General features: G+C 41.0%; 1 long non-coding RNA gene across 2 annotated transcripts in view; it reads right to left on the reverse strand.

Annotated features, from left to right (window-relative positions):
- Positions 1-820: 820 nt before the first annotated feature.
- LOC139986523 (uncharacterized) overlaps positions 821-23336 on the reverse strand; it is a 107532-nt gene continuing 85016 nt past the window's right edge. For both annotated transcript variants that reach the window (XR_011799663.1, XR_011799662.1), the window contains exon 3: positions 821-2094. This is a non-coding gene — a long non-coding RNA (uncharacterized lncRNA). The remainder of the gene's footprint in view (positions 2095-23336) is intronic.

The raw sequence follows: 23336 nt of genomic DNA on the forward strand, positions 1-23336 counted from the left end.
AGCCGCGTAACGTTGATTTCTAGAGTAACGTTCCGCTTAGTTTTGCCATTCGACTTGGTTAGGTCCTTGAGCTCGGAATCGGATCTGCGTTTGTACGTAAGTTTACCGGCAAATGCTACGGAATTAAAGAAACGTAACGTGACAATCGTAGAGAAAAGACGCGAGTTTTATTAGCCGAAGATTCACGCTCAGTCCAACGATCGTCAGTCGGTCAATAGTAATTCAGATATCGGAGGTTTTACTGTATCCTATTACAGTCACCGTGTACAGAACCGCAGCGTTAAAACGCGCGAGTCGGGATAAATATATTAGCCTGAACGCGTACATACATATCTGAACGCGGCACGTTGCATTCACAGAGAGATATCGCTATCTTTGCGGAGGCACCTTGTACGGATACGAATATATATTTAGCCCGTCCTCTTCTACTTACTCGACCGTAATATTCCGTCGTTGGAGTGGATCCAACGGGCTGAATATTCATGAGAACGGTTCACTCCGCCGGATTTTGACGTTTCCTCGCCTCGGGTAGATAAACGTCTCCGAGAACAGAGTACTTACATTCCTGAATGGACATCAAAATATACACTCTTACGCATTAATTACGGGCCGATTTATGGAACGAAGGCTACAAAGTTAGTGCAAGTATCTGTCGGACTATTTCGATTAAGAGAAAGGAGTAAGTCTTGCAATCTTTTTATACGTAGCATATGACAATGTAGTAATAACTCTAATTAGTTTAATTGCGCGACGGTTACGCTTCTAGGAATATCAAATTTGTAGCAGAAATTTATTGCCATTCGTTCCTAGTCATTTTCTTTCTAAAGTTTGTTAATTGATCGATCGATAAACGAAGAATCGTATGGAATACAGTATAACCAACAAGAACAAAAAGATTGGTACGAAGAATACGAAATAAGCGTGCATATTGTACGAGGATATAATCTGTTTCGGTAAAAGTAGTTATTTTCTTGTATAGAATGTAGAAATTCTTTGGCGAACGACTAGAAAATCGCCGGTTCTTCTATCGGTAGCGTTACGAAATGTAATAAGAATACTATCTCAAATAAATACCTATGTTGCACGATGAGGCGAGTTGTTTAAATAAAAATAACTTTTTTATGCAAGATGTACAAACTGTTTCGTGAATGGCTAGAAAATCATCAGTTTTTCCATCGCGTGGCGTTACGAAACGATAGCTGCGCGCGTTGGCGCTCGCGTGAAACTCGAATAACTTGGTCGAAGTGAAACGAAAGTCAGCGATCCACGGGGTCAGCGTCCACGGGCTCAAATTGACGTATGTAATGAGCCCGTAAGAAAGTTCGCAGTTTTGTTACTTTTCAGCGACACAGTCCCGCCGGAGACGTCCGGTGCTTGATTAAATTTGCGGCCGAGATCAAGGAGGAATCTCGTGTCCAGCGTGATTATCGAGAGAAATCTCGTCGCTGGGTTGTGGCTACAGCGCTCTCTGTACGCGCGTGTAATTGGTTCGGACGACCGAGGATTATAACGCGCTCCTTTCTTCCACTTTGACACGTTTCCTCGTGGTCGATGTTTGTTTCAGTGTTTCATGCAGTTAATTTTAACGTTCTACGCGTATGTCATCCTTTTTTTCACGGAGATGTTTAAAGTATTATAGCACGAACATTTTCCACGACTCTATATACGTACGTAGAGGCGGCTTATGTCGTCTTATCACGTTTTTTGTGGTTCGAAGGGCTATACATAGGATTTGTGTAATTTTACCATTACGTTCTTTGTGGCTAATTTTTGTTATTATTATTACGCGAAAAAATGTTAAAAGCGTAACTTTTAATGTCAGTTTAATAACGAACCGAAGAAAAACAACATTTTCTCGGCGGTTGATTCTGACACCATACATCCAACAAGAAACGCGTAGAGCGAGTCCTCGAAGGCAGTCGCGGAAACGTTCTCATGGTTAATACGCAACCATGCCGCGTAACACGTTGCCAACGGGTTCGCCGTTTCTTCTTCCCATCGAGTTTTGTTTCTTTTTTCACCTCGGCCGTTTGACACGCCATCGAGGGGGATTTCTTCGACCATGGATAGCGTTGGGACCGATACCGCGTCGACCTACAGCGTATTAAAGAAAAAGTATTCGCACGCCACTATATTTATTACAGAATTATCATTAGGATCGAGTATAGTCGTACCGTTTGATGGTACATACTTTTATACAATTACACAAATTTAAGAAAACTTTTGTAAAGGCCATAACAAAGAAAAGTTGGACTACGATACATCGGATAGACGATATACATTTCGAACAAGACTCGAAATTTCTTGGATATGCGAGCTTTTCAACATCCGAGGCAACCGAAGAAAAGAAACTTGTTTCAGCAACGACTTTTCCGCTGCGAGCGTAGAAACATTTTCATACGTTTTTTATAAAATAGTATAATTTGTGTAAAACGTATAAAGAACATCTATTTATTTTCTTGCGTTACACGTTTCTTCCGCTCGAAATGGTAAAAGTTGCTTTGCGCGATAGCAGAAGGAACACACCCAGCGTTCGAACGATTCGAACGGCGAATTGTTTGAGCATGGTCGATGTATTTCGTCTCAATTCCATCGCTATTCGCGAACGACATCGACGACGTTTCCTAACCTGGTGACTTCGATAGCCACGACGCGTAATCTCCGCGATACATCGCGCGCGCCTGTGGAGATTTCAATGCCTGATATATCATGCCGCGCGCGTAGTTGCACCATATTTGCTGCGCGCACGTAACCACCGCTTATTGTGCGTCTGCATCTTTATCTTCGTAACATGGCAATTTGACAAGCACCAGGAATACAGATATTGCGTTCTGTTCGATGCGTAACAACTTTTTTCGCCATCTTCTTTGTCGCACCGCGAGAAACGTCACCGAGATGTATGGATGCAGGAAACGAAGCTGGAGAAACGAAAACCGGGACGCCAGGTTGGAAGGTACGGCCGATGAAAAATCGGAGAATGTTTCTTTTTTTTTTTTTTTGTTGCCAGCAGGTCGTTGCGGAAAGCGAGGAGTTAAATGTCGAAGGTTTTGCTCGCGCGAGATCGTAAGCAAAGCTTTTGATTCCTGTCAAGCGTATGTGCGACGAATCACGAATCCGCGCACGAACAAAGTACGATCGAAAATTTCACGTTTCGATCTCGCTGCTCGATGGAAGAAAAGTTCGACGGTGTAGCGAAGTTGAGAATATCGGTACACGATCCGATCGTCCCTGTCGTATCTCGTGTTTCCGTAAAGAAATCGAGAAACTTATCAAAAGCGAAGTCGATCGGTTTGACTCGAAAGGCGGTCGATAATTATTACTCGATAATAATTGGCAGGATGCTGGCAGCTGCGGATTTCAATGTATCGAATGGAATTACGACACGTGTTCTGTTCTGATGAACTTGGTACGGAAGTCAACGAGAGATGGAAAGAGGAGAGGCACGAATTCGATCGACGAGGAAGATCGAGATAAGTCGAGGCCGTTAGGTCGGGCGAGATTCGCGGGGACGATGAATCTCTCTTTAGATGAACTCCGTAGATAAATTTATAAAGTGATCAGATAAATAAAGGGGTAAGCGAACGCGTGATTAAGCGAACAGGTGGATGGGTAGATGAATGGGTCGATCAAGTAATGGACGCATAGGTGTATAAGTAAATTTTATTGCGACCTTCAGAGACACTCTGAGTCGGCACTTTGCATAATGCGAAGTAAAAGCTGCTTTGATGCTTATTGTTGTCTACGATTGATTTCTTGTTGCTTTTTCGTCTTGTCTGTCGCTTGTGTTTTTTCGAGTCTGTCTCTTTTATTTTTACAGAAGATTTTGTATCGATCGTAACGTTTTTGCGTATTGCGTGTCTCAGATTCGTAGATCGCAATGTTTTAGAAGATAGTAAATATTAGATTTTGTTCTAAATTCGACTAATCGAGATCATTAGATGTATTTTACCGAAGATATTTGAAATTTTTTTAATTATTTAAGGATCAATAATACTTTAGTACTGCGAGAAACACATTATACGGTAACCAATAGCGGGAACACCCTGTACACTATGCAGCGGAATAAAATTGCGAACTGAGAATCGGAGGAACCACGGATCTATAGCACGCGATTCGAGACTTTCTTTCGAGAATTGAAATTAAATTTGCAACACGATCTTATCGACGAGGTATCGCCTACAAATCTTAATGAATTTGCTTGCCACTCACGCATCAGGAACACAACGCGGTACACGGAACACCGATAATAAACACGAACGAAGTATTTGTGATCTTCCGCGCTAAAGCAAAGGCATCAAATGAAACGAATAGAACGTACTTATGGCACGATAAAACCGCGACGACAGTTAATGCGTTTCGTTTTTATCTCGACACGGAATCTTGGACACTTTAATCGCCAATAAAGCCAACAAAGCGACAGAAAGAGACGTCAGCTCGTTGAACGACATGGTAACGTCTAATATGATTTATTCGTTCGGCTACTCTTAGTTTACTTTTATTTTCGGTTAGCATAGGCGAAGATTGCGCGCGATACCACCCGTGACTCGTATCGATCGATCGAACAGAGCGGTGGACTTGAACTGCGACGAGACGGAGTAAACGAAACGATGCTTCTCCGTTTCGTTGGATTTTCGTTGCAACAGAATCGAAGTTCGTTGCTTGGAATTACGAACATTTGCCGTAAAATGTTTTGTATTCCAGGCAAATTAAAGAACGATACCGTATGGAAATAGTCGTGAAAACGACTGGCCGCAGATTTTTCTACGAACGTGGAACCTAAAACAATTTCACGACAACCCTGTTTTCGCTGTTCTTTCTCTCTCTTGCCGTTGGAACGTTCGCAAATCGCACCGGACGAAAGAAACGTAAAAAATATGTCAGTGCCTCGCAGTCAACGATCGAGCTAACGTCACACTCGTATGACTCGTTGCAAATTTTTCTGCGATCCTGTGAACCCGAGGAATATCATTGCACCGATCTTCTCGCGTTTCTTTCTTTCTTTCTTTCTTACAGTTCGTGCGTTCGTAAATCACTCGGCAAACGAAACCAGCCGCGGTATTCCACCATTACAGTTTGCAGAATGGTAAATGTTGAGCTCTGCCACTTTGTTTCCTTCTCCGTAAGTGGCACAACAACCACGACTAATGCGGCCCGAGCGTTGCCACAGTCATCAATCTCTACATGCTCGAAACGTGATCACACAGACCCAAGAGTAAACCGACAGAGAAGGAAAACGTTAGAGACGAGGAAGCTAGATTTCATTTGCCTTGTCAATTCGAACGTCTACACTACCTTGAGACAGGCACGCTGCAATTATATTTCCTCGTAGACCTTGTCCAAGGAGATGATCCTCCTCGTTGCATCTCGCGAATATTTGCCTCGACGAGACAAAGACGAAGCGGGGCCCGACGTTTTTCTACCTTCTCAATAACTCCTCAAGCGAATTAGCGTGCTTAGTCACCTCGCGCTCGGCGTCAGTTTCAAGCCTAATCAATCGCAATTATACAGGGTGTACCTTGTTTCATCGGACGAACCTTTAGGATGTTTTAGAACTTTCGAATTTGGTTGAATCACGAGAAAAGGTGTTTTTAGGTTAATCGTTAGTTCGCAGCACGAACTTCGATAGATTGGTTGCTTTACCAACGTTGTTATTGTCTCGTCCGAGGATTTTATATTTCGACGACAGCCTTTCTGCGACACGCTGCTCGAAGCTTCCGCTCGAAAAAGACTGAAATTTCACGCACGTAGTCTCTAATTGTCGTAAAAAATGTTTCATTTATTCTTCTGTTCCTCAACAAACATTCTGCTTCTAAACTTTTCAAATACACGTTTACACAAATTTCTTTGGATCCGCTCTGTTATTCGATACACTAGAATTTTATACACGTACATATCGAACTGTACGAAGTTTGCCATGCGTGAAAAAAGATCTGACAACGAAACGTAGAATTAGTGAAATTTAACGGTGGACTAGAATCGCTTTCGAGATTGCTCCGTTATACCCTGAACACCCTATATTTAAAAGATTTCTCGGTCGTCGAAACGATTTCATCCGGACTGCACGAACACAGCCAACTCGTAACGAACACCACGGGCGACGACATAGCAGAATAACGCGTCATCTCACTCGAGGAACATTCGTCATCCCGACGAATTGTCTGAAATATTCTAATTTTCACGTAACGTTTACCGCCTCACGAGGCTTCGGCTCAGCGTACGTGGCTCTCTTTAAAGGAAGACACGGTAGCCATCGTCAATCAGCGTGTTCTCGATTTCCGTTTAAGCGAATCAACCGGCGAATTGACTTGTCAATTTCAATTAGCATGCTAGAGCCTACCGGTATCTTTCCTTTGGCTGTCATTTAGCGATCGGCTGCAACGAAGGCACATCTTGTACCGGCGACACGAATAAGCGCTTCCTTCGGGCGAAACGTCGCGATTATCGGCGATCTGCGTATTCCCAGTCTCCTGTACGAACTAATTAGAGTGACTAAGGGGCATTGGAATCGTCAACCACCGTGATTTCGCCTGACAGGTTGCACAGGTCTCGATGCCCGTTAATGACGCGGAGAAAACTCTTATAAGAGTTACGCAAGCGCGTAAAAACTCCATGTTTTTGCGTAACTTCGAGCCGCGCTTGTGCGTTACATCGTGCAACGTTTTACATTGAATATTTATTGGCGGATGTTTAATTTCCTTGTTCGTTTTGGCTCGATCGGCATAGAAGAAAGTTGTAAATAATTATGCGCGTACTTAGGTAGATCGGAGCATTAATTGATTTTAATTGAAATATAAATAGATCGGTTAACCGATCTAACGTTTGAAATAAATAAAACGAATAGATCGATTTCAAGCTAACGTTCAGCCGAACGATCCTTTTTTTAAATATCTTACCGTTGGTCAGTAAGATGATTATAAAACGTTACGAATATTTAAGGAATAGTAAAATTAGAAAATAATCGCAAAGCCAATCTCGTAGCTAGAAAAATTCGATCCCTCGTCGAGGCTGCGTGAAACGTTCGGTAAAAACGACTAGAAAAATCGGTGCGAGGAGCGTCGATAACTCGAGAATGTAATCATCGTTGCTCGATTCGATCGGCAAGCGGTTCTGTCGTTTACGCTTTGAAAGGTTAATGCAGTTTCAGGCAATAAACTGCATCGCAGTCGAAGACTCGGTTCTAACTACACGGAGGATTCTCTCTTTGGTTGCGAGTCGAAAAATCTCGAGTCTCGAGAGCGTCTTATCGTTAATTGCCGCCTTAGAAAGCGTACGAGGGATCGAGCTTCTGAAAGAAATGGGAGAAATCTGACAGAGGGTCGCAAAAATCGGACGGAAGCTTAGGATCGACGTTAATTTATGCTACCGTTTCGCCATGCAAGTGTATTTATGACGCGCCGTCGTACAATCTAAGCGGAGTTTCTACTTGGAAATTATTGAAACTGTACGGGGATAGTGGTCAAGTCAACGTTATTTCGTTGAACTTTGGCAACGGAAATCACGGTGTTAGTGATTAGTTGACGCGGGCTTATTCCTGATCGAATTTCCATCGTGCAGGTTGTATTTCAATGTTCGGCGAAAATATGGTGGAATAAATTGAATTGAAATGAATATCAAAGCTACCGGAGCGGTCGAAGTAATCAATTTGCCAGGGAAATTTTATACGCTTATTTCTGTGCATTTTTCACTATTAAATATATCGATGAAAGATTATTCCTTCTTTTTTTTTATGTAGCTTGCATTTTGATTTTTTTGGTACAAGTTTTATGCAGTTAGTCGATGGGGTTTTAAAGTTGAGTATAACGAAATATATTAAGACTTATTCGTTATTCCTTATTCATTTCCAACAATAAATAAAATATATGGAATGTCGTTTTTACTTATTTAATATTTTAATATTCGGGAGTAAAATTGTCGGATAAATAATAATTGAACTTTTGAGCTTCTTCTTACAGCGGGTAACTCGTTTATCGTTCCACGGAATAACGAGAATTTTATTTATATAAAAAGATATAAAAACTATTTACATCGACGATTATCATATTAAACTAACGTATTCTATCGCTCTTGTATAAAATACAGAATTTTTAAAACTACTGCCATTGTGACGAGTGTTTGTATCGATAGTTCTATCGAAAAACTAACACCTAGTACAAAGGTTAGAAGTACACTGCTTCTTAAATTGACTTGTTTTTACTTTCGACGAGCCGCTGTCGAGTTTAAATCCGCATACGTAGCGTAAGAAGACAAATTTATTCACCGAAGATGAGTTCTATTTTAACGCCGTAGAACGACTAATATCCGATGAAGACTACATCCAGTATGATTGACAGCGAAATCGTTGTGTTTTATGCAAGAAGCCTAGTGTTACGTAGCAAGTATCTTTGCTAAATAGAAATCGGCAACGTGTTTCAGATTGGAATTTCATGGAAAAACAGTAAGCTTTCTGCACTAATAACGTGTTGAAATCTTCGTTTCTTTTATCGACAACGTGTACGTTTTAATAATAAAATGACGCGTAAATAGGAAGCGCTTCTATTAAAAAGCTTTCTTTCAGTATCGTCGATGTATTCGGATAGAAAATTTGCAAAAGTCTTGCAACACTTTTTGCTTTTTTTATTTTCTTTCTTCTTTATACTTTTGTCGTTGGAAATAAATAGATGAAAATCTACGGAGACTCGACGGCTCAGCTTAGAAAACAGCTTAGAAAACGCAAGCAATTAATTCATGTTTTGTAGCTTGGCAAAGTCAAAAAATGAATTGGCGTTCGTAGGTTAGAAAAGCTGAAAAACGATGATAATTTACTTTCGTAGATTAGAAAGCCGAAAAATTCTCGCGCAGTCTCAACACCTTCGTTTTATTTACATAATAAAATCCCCCGTCGCATCTTAAAGCAACGAAGTAGCAAAAGGCGTGCTCGAAATCCAGGTTTCTAACGCCTACTTCTATCGACACGGATGCCGATATCGCCAGCCATGGATATATGGGATACACGTATGTCTTGAGCGAGCAACTTTGTAGACCAACGAAGACAGACCTCTATTCCAGTACCATGACTCAACCAGAGTCGGAAAGAGAAATAAAATAAAAAGGAAGAAAAAGAAGGTAGCGTAGTAAGAAACGGCGTAACACGCTGACAGACACGCAGGAAAGAAAAAGATGGACGGAGAGAGATTAACGCAAAAAGAGCATGTAAAGCGTGCAACGTATTAACGTGGAAAGCAACGAGCGAGGAGGATAGACGGTGATCGAGAACGAGACGGAGAAAATGAGCCAGCAATCAGAGAAAACGAGATCGAGCAACTTTGTAGAGCGAACACAGCTTGGGATACCCTCTGGCGTTTACACGCTCGTGAATAGTGAGATGTTAAACGCAGGTGTATTTGTAGAAAATCAGTGTCTGGTCGATACGTAGCGTTCAACTTTTGGCCGTGTACGTCGAACTCGAGGATATCGATGATTCTTCGTTGGCTGTGAGACGTCGCGCCGTTGTATCGACTTGTCGTCTCGTTGTTGTTCCGTCATCCATCTTTCGTGACATCGGTTCCGATGCTTGACGAGTTTTACCACGGAAGGTAATTAAGCGTTAATCGATGGAAAACCAATTTCCTAGATGTTCGTGCATGTTAATTACAGAGTCGAGATTGACCTCTCGGAGGACGCGCGAGCGGAGCTTGTTCGATCAGAGGTCGCGATGAGATTTATCGATACGAAACTGGCCTCGGTAAATTTTATTCCACGCAGGGATAAAGTAGAAGAAGGGTTTGACGAAGAAATGACGAATCGTCTTGACCACTTTATTATTTTTTAGCCTGTTTATCTTTTAAACGCGCAATTTCAATACACTGGTTATTCACGACGAAAGTACATCGTTCGTAAGTTGAACTTTCCTTCGAAAAACGTAAAGGTTTAACGAGTAGTATCGACTATCGTTTTTTTTTATCGGTACCTAGTAACCGTATAGGTTGCCCGAGATAAGGTGAAAGGCGAAAATAGATTAAAGCGTTTAAAATTGAAATGTACTTAATATATTTGCGATAACTCGTAAGCGATCAAACGCGTCTAACGTAAATGGAAATAGATAGTGGAATTTAGTTGGGACAGCGCTTGGGTTTCCAGCGCATCGCTAATGTCTACTTTACTCTTTTTCACGTCACGCGAAACTGGAATTATCCTCGATCCGAACAGGTACCGCCCTTGGTACGCCCCTGTGCGCGAACCTGCGATTAGCGAGCGCCACTGTGTTTTCTCCGACATTAGTCGCGAAGCGTGAGTCTCGTTTCTTCTCGTGGACGTTGCATACGCGACAAGGTTGGCAAGCAAAAGCGTTATTAGGAGGAAAAAGCTGCAAGGCCGGCTGCGCGATTTCCGTTTGAAACCAGGCCGCTCTCGGTCGATCGAACCTCGCGAATTTCACGCGATATCCGCCGACTAACTATGTTGCTGCGCGCCTTTGATTATGCAACAGCGGTGGAATTAATCGGAATAATATTTGGAACACGAGCTACTTCTTAGCTGAAAAGCTTCGTTCCGAAACGCGTTACACGCGAAAAATACGAGAGTCGAGTTTTCTCTTTCTTTCCTCTTCTTCATCGTTTGTTTTCTTTTTTTGTTCTTTTTGTTTTTTCGATTGCGATTAGATATGTATGAATTCTCTTTCAATGTATAGGACGTTTCATAACACGTGGAATTATCGTTACAAGTGGGACACAGACAAAGATCCTATTTTATCCCGTTTTAAAGTTATAGCACTTTTGCGTTGCAATAATCCGCGACGATTTATCTTCGCAGAAGATGCTCGAAATGGCCACCCACGGTTTCTATGTCGAACTTGCGGTCGTTGTTGCGTGAAAGAATTTCGCGATCTTTTAAAAATTCCAGCGGTACGTCGAATAACACGAAAGGAGTAGCACCTTCTACGAGGATGAAACACAAAAGTGGCTACGACTTTGAGACGAGATGGAATTCAAATGAACTTTAGAAACGAACAACAAAGTGGGACCCACGCGTTGTGAAACAGCCTGTACACAGTCTCCTTTGCCGTAATAAATTCTTCTCTCGTCGTATAGCATGGCAACAGGAATTTCATTGCTGTTCCCTTAGTTTTTCGTATCTTTGTTATAACTTTTTAATAAAGCTTCAAATGACGCAACTCTAGAGGTGTAATATCGGAGTACCAAGAGAAGGTATCTGTCGTTTTTATCAATAGACATAAACCTAGAAACGGCACGAACTTTCTCGGCTACCTGATATTTTTGCTTGGTTATACTCACGGAATACATCGATGAAAATAGGCTTTTAAACCATGGGACACCGTACAACGTTTGGAAGAATCTACTCGTGGTAAAAATGTTAATTCGAGGAAACGACATTTCATACGCGTAAGCTGTAGATTTTCACGGTATAACTATCTTCGGACTTTCTAACTTAGAAATCAAAATGGAAATCCTACCTACTACTTCTTCCACTTAAAAAGAGAAAGAAACGAAAAAAGAAAAAGGAAATGAAACGGTCTAATCTACTCGGAGACGTTCTAGACATAAGCTCCACGAGCTTAAACTCTTGACGTTATTCTTTAAGCCAAACAGGAATCGCAGAAGGCGAAGATACTCAATCTTACCGAGTCTCGAACGCTCGATCTAAACATGGATGCGTATTATTCAACGGAGACAGACTTCATTTCAACGTAATTTCGCTTGCGTTTGGTGTACGGTCGCGATCCGCGTGAAAGCGTTACAGGACAGTTGAATGAATCCGCTTGTCATTCGGCGTCTTTATAATAAATCTTGGTTTCATAATTGCTTTGCTTTGACACGTTCTCAAGATCGAACAAGGATATTTATTGCCTGGAACGCGGCGCGCGCTCGCGCGTCAGCGCCTCTTTTTCGTTTTTTCTCGCAAGGATAATAGCGATCCGAGAGTTAACTGATCGCTTCTAAATGGCTTTAAATAGCAGGAACAAAAGAAAATCATGGTTAACGGTCGATGGCCAAAAGTGACCGCCGAGATCTCGGTCGATTCGTAGTTTCATTCGCTTCCTGTTCTGGAAGCGGTTAATTACACGGGTTCGATGATTAATTGAAACAAAAAGCCGGGCTCGATTGCTCGAGGTGTTTAGGGAAATTTTTCGATCGGCACCGTTCGATAACTCGATTAGTATAATATCCTCGAGTCTTTCGTTTTTGCGTTAGTTCGCTCTGTTCGTTCGTTTCATGGTAATTCGTTGCTTCACCTTTAGCTTTTCGTTTTCGGATCCCGTGATAATCGACGGTATTACTTATAGAAATTAATTCCATGTCTTTCCTAGGTGAATTTAACGTTTATCTATCCGCAAGGCTCTTAGATCAGTTCCAATCTATTCCTACGATGGAAAATTGCTTTTACTTCGGCTGAATAAACTAGATACTTTGTGCACTTTCTTCCATCATCCGCTATTCGAAAACTAAGGTACGGAATATCGACACGCATTTACAAATCACCGCGTATGTGTCGAGGCTTCGACTCTTGCTTTATGACGCGTTAAGGACGATTCCTATTTTTAAGAGATCTAGCTCTTGCGTTATACGTGTCAACGCTTATATCGACTTGTATGAATTCCAGAGATCGTCGAAAAATCGTCCAAAAATGGTGCAGAAATCGCATCGATCGATTCGATAAGTCGAAAACTACGAGCGAACGACGACGTTGGAAACAGCGTCGTATCAATGCACAAACTGATCCGCTGAAGTTGTCGATACGCATTTGCAAATCACCCTGTATATATCGTCCGGCAATAGCAACAGGTTCACCGCTCTACTTGATAGCATCTTACGTCTCTGCCGAATTTTGTAACCTCACGTCACTCGTTTTATCACACTTCCGTCCATCTCATGGAACCGCGTCTGTCTCTTCGATTCGTCCGCCTGCGTCGTCTCACGCTTAGCGTTTCACAGAACCGTTCCGTTTGATTCGTTTGATCGCGACGAGCACTCCTCTAACTCGCTGGTCTAGTTGGTTGCCGAGGACGGGCCTCGCGGATTCTCCTATCAATTACGCAGTAGGTCGACGCCGCGCGGCCAACATTCATTACGCTCTCGAGCGGTCTTTCGCAACGCGCGTGTCGCTCGATTTATGGACCGACCTCGAGCATCGAGTCTCTCAGCGGGACAGGATTATCGGTACGAAGCATCTCGGCTGTCTTCGAGAAACCCAGCCACGACCACGACGAAGACCACGACGACAACGACAACGACTCGGACTCGGACGAGGACGAGGATATGCCGAGCACCACGCTTATTGGTACGAGCTTTACCGCTCGCGAGTCGACGTTCGGACGCGTTTCGTGATCGATGCTGGAGCTCGTGTTTCAGGTGCACTCGCCTCGAGTGTTAGGTGTACTACCGATTGAAAGTTTGCTATCGAGAGTCTCTTACGCAATAGTTTACCAATAGCAGTGCGTCTTTGAAAAATATCTTTGCTTTTATTTTAATTTTGTTCTACAATTTTATAATTTTGGATAATTTCGAGCCGGATGTCGAGCACTCTACGTTTTTATCGTATTTGGCGATTGCAGTTTTATCTCGAGCCAGCAGAACTTGTAATTATGGACAGATGCAGTCATCTCGAGTATTGTACGTATCAGTGACTGAAAGTTTGTTATCGGAACTCTTTCGCACCATAGATAACATTACCGATAACAGAGAGTAATAAATTGTGGTTTAGTAGATTGCAGACTGTTCCTTTGCCATCTTAGAATTTTATAATTTCAGCTAATTCGAAGGATATTGTCAGATATCGTCAGAAACCTTGGCATTTAGTAGCTTGATCGCGGATGTTCGACCAATCTACGTATCTATAGCGTTCGATGCTCAGTAGTCACTTGGAATAAACCTGAAAATTCTCGTTACTATATTTCGTAACATAACGAATCGTCGAAGTTGTCATATAATATTCCATTATATCACGCGTTTCGTAGAGCCTAGAAATAATTTAAGTAACCTTGAAATTAATTAGCCGAACCTAGTATGAACGAAGCAACGTAATCAATGTGCGATAAAAATAAATGATATTACATAGTTCGGTTAATCATGGGTGCAACAGATTGCCGCAATATCCTTTGGTCGCTACGTATACGCGCAAGAACTCGCCTGTTTGTAGTAAACAGCTGGAATTTCGATTCGTCACTCTGTAAAACGTTCTTCCAGATTTCTAAGGTTTAGTTCTCATGCTCCTTTAGCCCACTGCCTTTTCTGTAGCCTTTTGTTTTTGTTTTGCGGCTTCAAAGAGTGGTTTCCGTGCTGCAACTCGACCATGCAATCCGCCAGTTACTAATCTACGCTTTACGGTACTCGCGGATAATGCAGCTTCACGGATGATATTCAAAGTTGTTTGATTTTCTGCAGCTCTAAGTCTCTCTGTCTCTCTCGCGCCTACGTCCTGATTCCTAAATCCTCTGCTTTTTGTCAGCCGCTTTAGGACTTTCTAAACGTTTCTAAAATAAGATGCATTCGTATTCTACTTCTAAGACTTCACGGTGTATTCAATTCGTGGCACTATACGATAACCTGTTTAATAATAAATTCTTCCGATATAATTTTGAGAGATAGTATTGTTCCGTGCAAAGTATCTATATCGCGTTTCTAAGTTTCCTATTTGGTTTCATGGGAGGTTGCGATTAGCGAGGATCTTAAGGATGCGTAAATCCGTGGAATACGTACAATTATTATCGTATTTGGCGGATGAAACAAATTTCTATTCGTGGTTTTTTTTCAGTTACGTCATGTAGTTAAATAAATAGACATTTCTTTAGTTAGGTTCGCGAGGATGTAAGATCGCGTGAACATCGGTTGCAATCTACATTTCCACGTTACGCAGTTAATTATATCGATACAGTTAATCTTATTAATAATAACGTTAATATCTGAAAGAAATGAAAGAACGAACCTCGTTAATCACGTCGTTACTTTTACGCAAAACAATAAATACAGAAATACTCTGCAGCGCCCGACTATCAATGCGAGTAAGTGTACGTGGCGTACGAGTCGATCTCCGTTGAAAATGTGAGAATACTCGAACAAATTATCCGCTTGGTCGAAAATCGAACGTAACTCTCGGAAAATGGAAAGCCGAGCGCTAATAGATCAAACTCTCGAAGCGCCCTGTTACCGTAACATGATTCCACGAACATGAATTGGTATCGTGCGAGTCGAACGAAACGCAGGAAAACACGATAAACGCAGCTGGCTCGGGACTCTTCTAATTAGCTGCGATCCGTCTTCGTAAAGCAGAACGGGAAAAATCACGGTACAAGCACCGCGTTAACGTTAAACGCGTCGATCGGTTTTCACAGCTTCTCTAACCCATATTCAAGACGAACATTGGCTATAGCTAGTTACTCGGATGATCAGCGCCACAAGAAATCGCGTGGCTCGTGTATCCTGAATCCTTTCGATCACACGAGCACGCGAGAAATCGCTACTCGTCGCTCGTGTGATCCTAGTTACAGCTGCCTGAGTATAAATGAAAGTTACAGGAAGAGAAGAGTTTACGGTCTAATACGTTTTATGTAATAATATTTTATTGTTTATTTTGTATTTGTTAATAAGTTAATATCGAATTGATATTAATATTAATTCGGGGATCACCCGTGGAACCTCTGCCATTCTCTTTTCGTGTCACGTTACCGATTCGGTATAGTGGTTCAATCAGAGTGGTTTCGATTAAAACTATGGTTATCGTATGGTTTTATCGGAACCTATAAATAAAAAATATAGAACCGCATACTCTATCATTACAACGAAGTATTAGAACGGTAAGTTGGACAGTGTATATTCGCAGAAAAAGCACGTGCAACGCACTCAGCCTAGATATACTTATCTTAAAATCGATTGAAATTAAAAAACACGCTACCCACTGCGTCTCAAGATGGGCGCTAATAATTTACCGATCTATCTTCTGATTAATTAAAGCTAAGACGTACGCATCCCACGTTGCCTGTCTAAGCAGAGAGTTAAAATCGACACTTAAACCTAAAACTTAGAAGTAAGGTGTAAACCACACATCATTTATCTCTCACAGAACCATTACATATACATCGTACATTATGCCAACTTTATATCTAGTTTATAATTAATTGAAGCTAAGACACGCGCATACTACGCTATCCCACGGTGTCCCCCACGTCGTCCCACGGTATTCCAGAAAGGGCTTCGGTTCAGTCTAGGTCATCCAAAATTCTCTTGGGTGTGTTTTGGTGATCTAAACCGGACCGTATTAAAGTAGTTCTTAGCTTTTTCGAATAGTAGCATTTGTTTCTAATATCAAAATGAAATATTATATTTATTGTTAGAATATAGAATAATATTTGGAATAATATTCCGAGATGCTAATATTTGGAAAGCGGTGCCAATTACCGGGACCCACCACGGGGAGGTGACTACGCTCGGGTCCCATTATATATCGCAAATTAATTCTGTTTATCGTTAAAGCAGGATAATCGTTCACAATTAGTGGAATAATTGTTACAAATAAGTAGTAAGAATGTTATAAAATGGTAGTTTGAATGTTTTAAATTAATGGGTCAAATGTTATAAATATAATTATATAATAATTAAATTCTTAATAAATAATTGAACCGATCTCTGATTTGCTTTCGAGCTCGATATTTCAGAACACGAGACACCAAAGTCCAATTCACTGTCACGTTTATTCTGTTCAATGGTTTCTAGTCAATGGTCTCGCGTACGTAACTGGAATCAACGTTCGGATATGTATTTCGAATGATTTTATGACCGGAAATTTGAACGTGATTTTCGATTATCTCGAAAACGGAGCACCGTATGAAAAAGCTCGATCCTATACCTTGGACTTACTTTCACGCGAAGAATCATTTCTTTCTCGATTGTAGCACGATTTCGGAAACATCTGCTCGTCTACTTGTAATACATAAGAATTCCTATTCCGGTGTTGTGCCAATTAAGCCGTAATGTAATTTTGCAACTGTTTCCTGCGCGCGTTAATTCAATCGAGACGTGATCTTTAAAAAAAGATACCTGAGTCATATTTGCAAATATCTTTACCTGCGGTGTTCTCAACTATACGCAATGAAACACGGATCGATCTACCCACACCGAAGTCCCGGTGCGTTTCAAGTCGGTTAATTATAACCGTATCTCTCGAGTGGTTAACCTTATTCGAGGATTAACAGTTTACGATCGCGCTAATACACAGGATGTTCACGTTAATCACAGGGATTTTTTCTTCTTCCTCCTCCTCCTCCTCCTCTTCTTCTTCTTCTTGTTCTTCTCGTTCTTCTTTTTCTTCTTCTTCTTTCTCTGTCATGAATGGAGCGAGCAGAACGTGACAGGAGAGAAATTTCTCTGTTCCTTACGGGGAACGCGAATGATTTATGCAAAGCGAAAAAATCGCATCTATATTGCTGGAACTATGTGCGAGCATAGTTGAAACGGAAATAGCGAACTCGACTTGTTCTACAATCAGTCTCGTTCTGTTTAGATTAGTCTTGAGGCAGATGATGTTCTTTATGATGTTTTGTTAGGCTTTCAGAGGATGTTATTGTGTTTAGCAAATTTGTAAGAGATTGGTCGATGGTGATTAAGTTTTGGAGCCAATAAAAGGAACTGAATCGCGATATTCGTAATAAAGTTATCGAGGTTTTCTTGCGTAATGGTAGTAACAAACTTGGTGATAAAGAAAGTAAAAGCGAACTGTAGACATTTAAAAAGGAGACGTGTTTGAAAAATTTCACTAGTTCTGTCAATTACGAATTAGCTGATTGCAGCTTAAAGCTATGAAATGAAGAAAATTATCTGCAATGGGAATCTCTCATCATTTATGTCGAATCCCTAACCTTGCTAATTAATAGGTAATTGTGTAAGAGACGCTTCGCTTTATTCCTAACGTGGAATATATTAAGGTATATTAAGGGAAAAATAATTCCTGTCCTTGAAAGATAGAGAAAATTAACATTTTAATCGCTTGGTAATTACCAATTAAGTGGTACACAAAGCAACAAGTTGTACTAAAGAATTGCTATGTTTAATAGTAATCAGTTTGTAAGATTCTCCCTTACTAAATTATCTCTTTTCTCAAATCAGAATCTGCATGTTACGCTCACAACACGTGGAAAAATGATCTCTCAGTTGTCTTACGGTTGTAATTACCGAACACATAGTATATAAAGCAACAAAATTGTAACATAAAATTGTTTCGATAGTTAGTTGGTAAGACCGCAATTTACGTAAATTAAGACTGCGTGTCGTAACAAGCAGAAATAATTGTCACGCTTCAAAAAAGGAGAAAATTCATGTTTTAGTCGTATCGCGATAAACAGTCACGATTAGAAAACGAATAATGCGCGAGACAACAAAAATTGGATAAAACGATTGCTCGAGTAATAGTCAGTCCATGAGAATGTCTTTTATCTCGATTAATATCGCGTTCAATTATGTAGATTAACGTTAAAGTACGAAATATATGTCTGTTAAATTAAGTAAATTATCAACTATTGTAATATTTGATCATTGTTATATCATATAACAGTTAATTATTTCTAAATTAGTAGCGGCACACAGATCGTGAATTTCCCGAGACAATTATTTAATTATAATAAGTTTTACTCGAAACATCGATACGTCGGCGGAGGAAGACGATTAAAATTCTACACGTAACAGGAATATCTTTTCACGTCAAAAGAAATTCCATACAGTTATAACACAGTTATGCCATTTTCACTGGCATAATCCAAACAAAATTTATCTTGTACACACTCTACTAATTAAACCTCCACGTTCTTTTCGACATTTATACATGTATACTCTTCTAATCACTTTAACAACATTACACAGCGAAATTATAATTACTCGTACTCGTCGTGAATATGCAGAAAATGTAGAAAAAAAGAAGGAAGAAAGAAATAAAGATAGAGGAATTCTTCATCATCTTGTATACGAGAATTTAATCTCGCGGAGCAAATGGAACGGCCATGATTGTTGCTCTCGCGGTTCTGCCATTTTCTTTCGAACGTATTAAGCTTCTGGACGAATAAAGCGAAATCCTTAATCGTAAAAATGTTGAAATCAGGAAACCAACGAAATTGTAGTTAGCGCGTTTTATCCGTGTGATCTCCGAGCGAGACTTCCGTAACCGGTGCCAACTCTCCTGAGTACGACATCCCGGTTTTAGCCGCGAATAGTACTAATTACCGCGGGTAGAACAACCTCGAACGACACGCTGCTTCGCCTCGATCTCGCTAATTTTAATTGCGAGCACGACGCTGGACGAGAATGGCGTTGCCAGGCTGGAATATGGAAAATCGTCGGCCCAAATAAATTTTAATTGCGGTCGTGAATGAGCAAAGGTGCGTTGCATCGGTTCGATCGGTTGTAAATCAGTTGCGTAAGCGCGTGTTAAATCGCTTTTCAACCTTACGATTTGTATTAGGCTCGCGCGTGAATGATGGCGTTTCGCTGCGGGGATATTTATTGGCGTAATTTAGATTTCGTGTATAGCGGGAGTTCGTGAGAAGGTTTTTTCCTTTTCTTTTCCAGTGATGTTGAAACGGTCGCGGGTAATTAGAATTTTAGTCGAAGCGAGGATAAACGGAGTCGCGTTCGAAGTAATCTGCTACTTTTATTTGAAAAAGGGGGCTCTCACGAAGGCTCTGTATCTTGTTGGAAGATTTTTATATTTCAAGATTCGAAGGGTATCTTGAAAAAATCCTCTTCCTGGATTCTATTTGAATATTTCTTCGGGGGAACATCGATAATGAAACGATACGCGAGTAATTAAAATGGCGAGCGATGTTCTCAGAATACTTCGAATATGAAGAAGCGATATCGGAGTAAGTAGAGTTCTGATAACCTGGCTGATTCAAACGGAATGCGTTTCCAGCAACGTGTTTCAGGAAGCCATAAATTGTCATTTTTTTAGATTATCTTTTACACTTTGCAATTATATAGGATTTGACGCATTAGTAGGTATCGAACAATCTGATATGCTACAAACAAATTTGTTGTATATTTGACTTCGATAGAGAATATTAAATTGATAATAACGAATTTCATATATTTTATTGCTTTATCGATTTGCTTTAATCGAAGCTGGAGAGTAAGCGTTAATTTGAATTCGTTATTCTTATACTCTTCGTATTCTTTATTCCGAATATTATTATCAAACTATCGACCAGCACGCTGCATCTTCCACGCGAATAACGTTCAATTTATCTTCATCTATTTCCGTACAATTGCTTTATGCGACTAAAAGTAATTTTATTGCGTATCACGTAAACGTGTTCGCAGCGAAGACCAGCTTAGCAGCGACAAACGCATTAAACGAAAATTACAAAGTATTTGGTAACGCGACGTAAACACTGTACGCGAGATTGTATCGCGAGCAACGGTAACACGTGGCAACACGTGGTAACAATTATTCAGGGGTGAAAAGAAATGGTTACCCTGGTTGAACCAATAATATCCGAGGTGTATCTCGCGGCGATCAACAGGAACTAACTCGAACGTGCAGCATGATGAACGGCTGTGGCGAAGGTCTTTTCACGAGGTGTGCTCTCGCGCTGTTACAAATACACGGACACGAAACGAAGGAAAATGCATGCTTCCGACCGCGAGAGCACCGGTGCTGGCCAGCGAAGCATGGAGAAACAGCATCGACCGGTACAATGAAGGGGAGAGAAAAATAAAGGCAGACGATACAGGGATGCTGGGAGGCGAAGAGGAAAACATCAGGAGAGCGTGACTCGGTGCAAACGAGAAAATAAAACGACACCGAATCTACAGGGGAATACGTTAACGAGCCGCGATCTCGTGAAAGAGCAGTGGAACGATGATCTCGAGAGATTTTAATGGAACCAACAAGACCAGAGACGAGATTCAACCCCTTTTGTAATAGGATTTCTTTTTCTTTTTTTCAGCCAGCTTGAGACAAGCAAATTATTAACCTTTTGTAGTTTGAATTTCGTTCGATTACCGGTCTTCTGTTATCCGTAACAACAGATTATAGGCGTATAGTGTCTGTAGGCGAATTAATTTATTTTAGCTTTTTAGACACGCGTTCGCTCACAAGCGTCGGGATCACGCGTCGTAATAAGAATATAATTCTATGTTAATATACGAATTTGTAAAACGATAAAATTGAATTCTTCTCTCGTTCATATATTTTCTATCGACCGTCGCACTGCGACTAACTTTGTCATTTTTATTATCAGATCTTTTCGTCGTATTTTGACTCCGTGCATTTTGTAAATGATTGTTTCAGTCAGATTCACGTTGCAGACTTTGCAGGGTGTTCCAACGAAAAAATCGTGCGTCACAACATTGACATTGTTCTATTACTACAAAGCGAAGGATCGTATGTAATTCGATTAAACGATATAAAAGAAAAAATGTCCCGCGTCTGTTATTTCCTTCTAAAACGAAGGGAACTTTTCGGACAACCTAATATCTTTTTACGTCTTCTATGTACGTTTACAGACTTATTTGAAACCTTGCGAGTATAATCGCGATACAGCTAATTAAATTTCAAAACGTTTCACATACAACGCTTTGCATAATATATTCATAAAATATACGTACGAGTGTGCGACCGAATACTTTGGCGTATCTATGTGTAAGTGCTTATACCACACCCGAAGGCGGACTATAAGCGTCTGCTCGGCAAGAGTTCCGTTCGACTGAAACCACCGGCGGTTTCTTAACGGTATCGCGAGTTACGTCGAACAGAGTATATACCTGTCGGATGTTCTCCAAGGGAACGGCGAGGTGGAGGCGCGTATGTAGGTCTCGCTGTGCGATTGGTCGAACCAGGTTCGCGGTGCGCTGGCGGGTAGGACACGGCGCGCACTGTCCGGGCTTAAACTCACCTGTTGCACCTGGCTCACGGCGTGGTCACACACCGGAACCCCCCCATGATTTTGGAAACTGGTCTCGACTATACGATCGGTGACCCATATTCTTCGCCGTCTCTACGCTTAGACATTGGCGAAAGATGGGATTCGATCGGTCACCTCAGCCGCCGGCCATTTGTTCTATTCGAATTCCTCCGCGAATTTTTCCAATTCGCTCGCTGTTGCGACTCGCGATGATTTATGCTTCTTGGAAAACACGCACCAACTCCATCGGACAAGATAAGTTTCAATACGAACCTGTCGGCAGCGTGAAATATTTTTCAACATTTTGACGCATTTATTTGTTAATTTTTGTACGCTGCTAGCAGGCGTTTGGATACCCAAATTGTCGCGAATGTAATGGCTCATGAAAGTGCTCGAATATTGGCAGAAACTTTCTATGAATATACGGGGTGACCGGTTTTCATCTGGAAATGTGAATTACTGGAGTCGAGACTGGAATTTTATGATTTCGTCGGGGACAGGAATCTGGTGTAATTATGTTTCCTGTAGATTGACGCGTAGAGATTGTACGAAGCTGATATGACGTCTTCTTAAGTGGAATCATGTGTTTTTAAACGCACCGGTCGATTCGTCTTGACATCGTCCCTGTAAAAAAATTATTGTCGCGTTCATGTCGAAAAAATCTTTAGTTTAAGCGGATATCTTTAACTTTCATTTTGTAAAATTCGTCCTATGAAATACGAAGCAAAAAAGACACGACTTTTCCGTTTGTTTGCCTCTTCGTCTGTACGATAGATTTTGCAAAGTAAATAGTTTCTCGATATAAACAAGAATAATTTTTTTCGTAGACAACATCGAGACTGATTATATGATTCCATTTAGAAAATCGTACGTCACGTTGGTACCATCTCTGCGTGTCCAGCTGTAAAATAACTAATTACACGTAGCGCGTAGTTTAGCAGTAATTTACAGCATTTACAGATCAAAGTCGGACACCCTGTATATCATAGGAGCGATACAAAACATCTTAAGCTTTCATTGGCAGCGAGACGAGACACCAGAATCACGATGAGTCCGGTAAAATTTGAAACGAACGTAAAAATTCACACGTGAGATGAACGTGGGCGTAACGCGTTGATAAACGTGCTCCACAAATATCTTCGGATTGGTTTTACATTTTATCAACACGATCGTTGACAGTCGTACGTTATTAGAACGCTAATGGAAAATGTTTTATCGTATAACGTGGACGCGCAATGCGCGCAGAAAAATTTCCTATGATAGATGCACATGGATGCTTTCGCGAATACCATACGTCATATTAAAATTCTCTTGTTTCATCGTAGACTGACGCTAAAATCGGAAAATGGAGAAAAATAAGTTTATCACGCTTCTCTCCTCATAATCTTCGAGTGTGGTAGATGTACCGAAACATTTGACCCGTAGTGTATATATGTACGAGCAACACGAAGCGAAA

The sequence above is a fragment of the Bombus fervidus genome, chromosome 4 (assembly GCF_041682495.2).
Source record: "Bombus fervidus isolate BK054 chromosome 4, iyBomFerv1, whole genome shotgun sequence".
NCBI classification, from domain to species: Eukaryota; Metazoa; Arthropoda; class Insecta; order Hymenoptera; family Apidae; genus Bombus; species Bombus fervidus.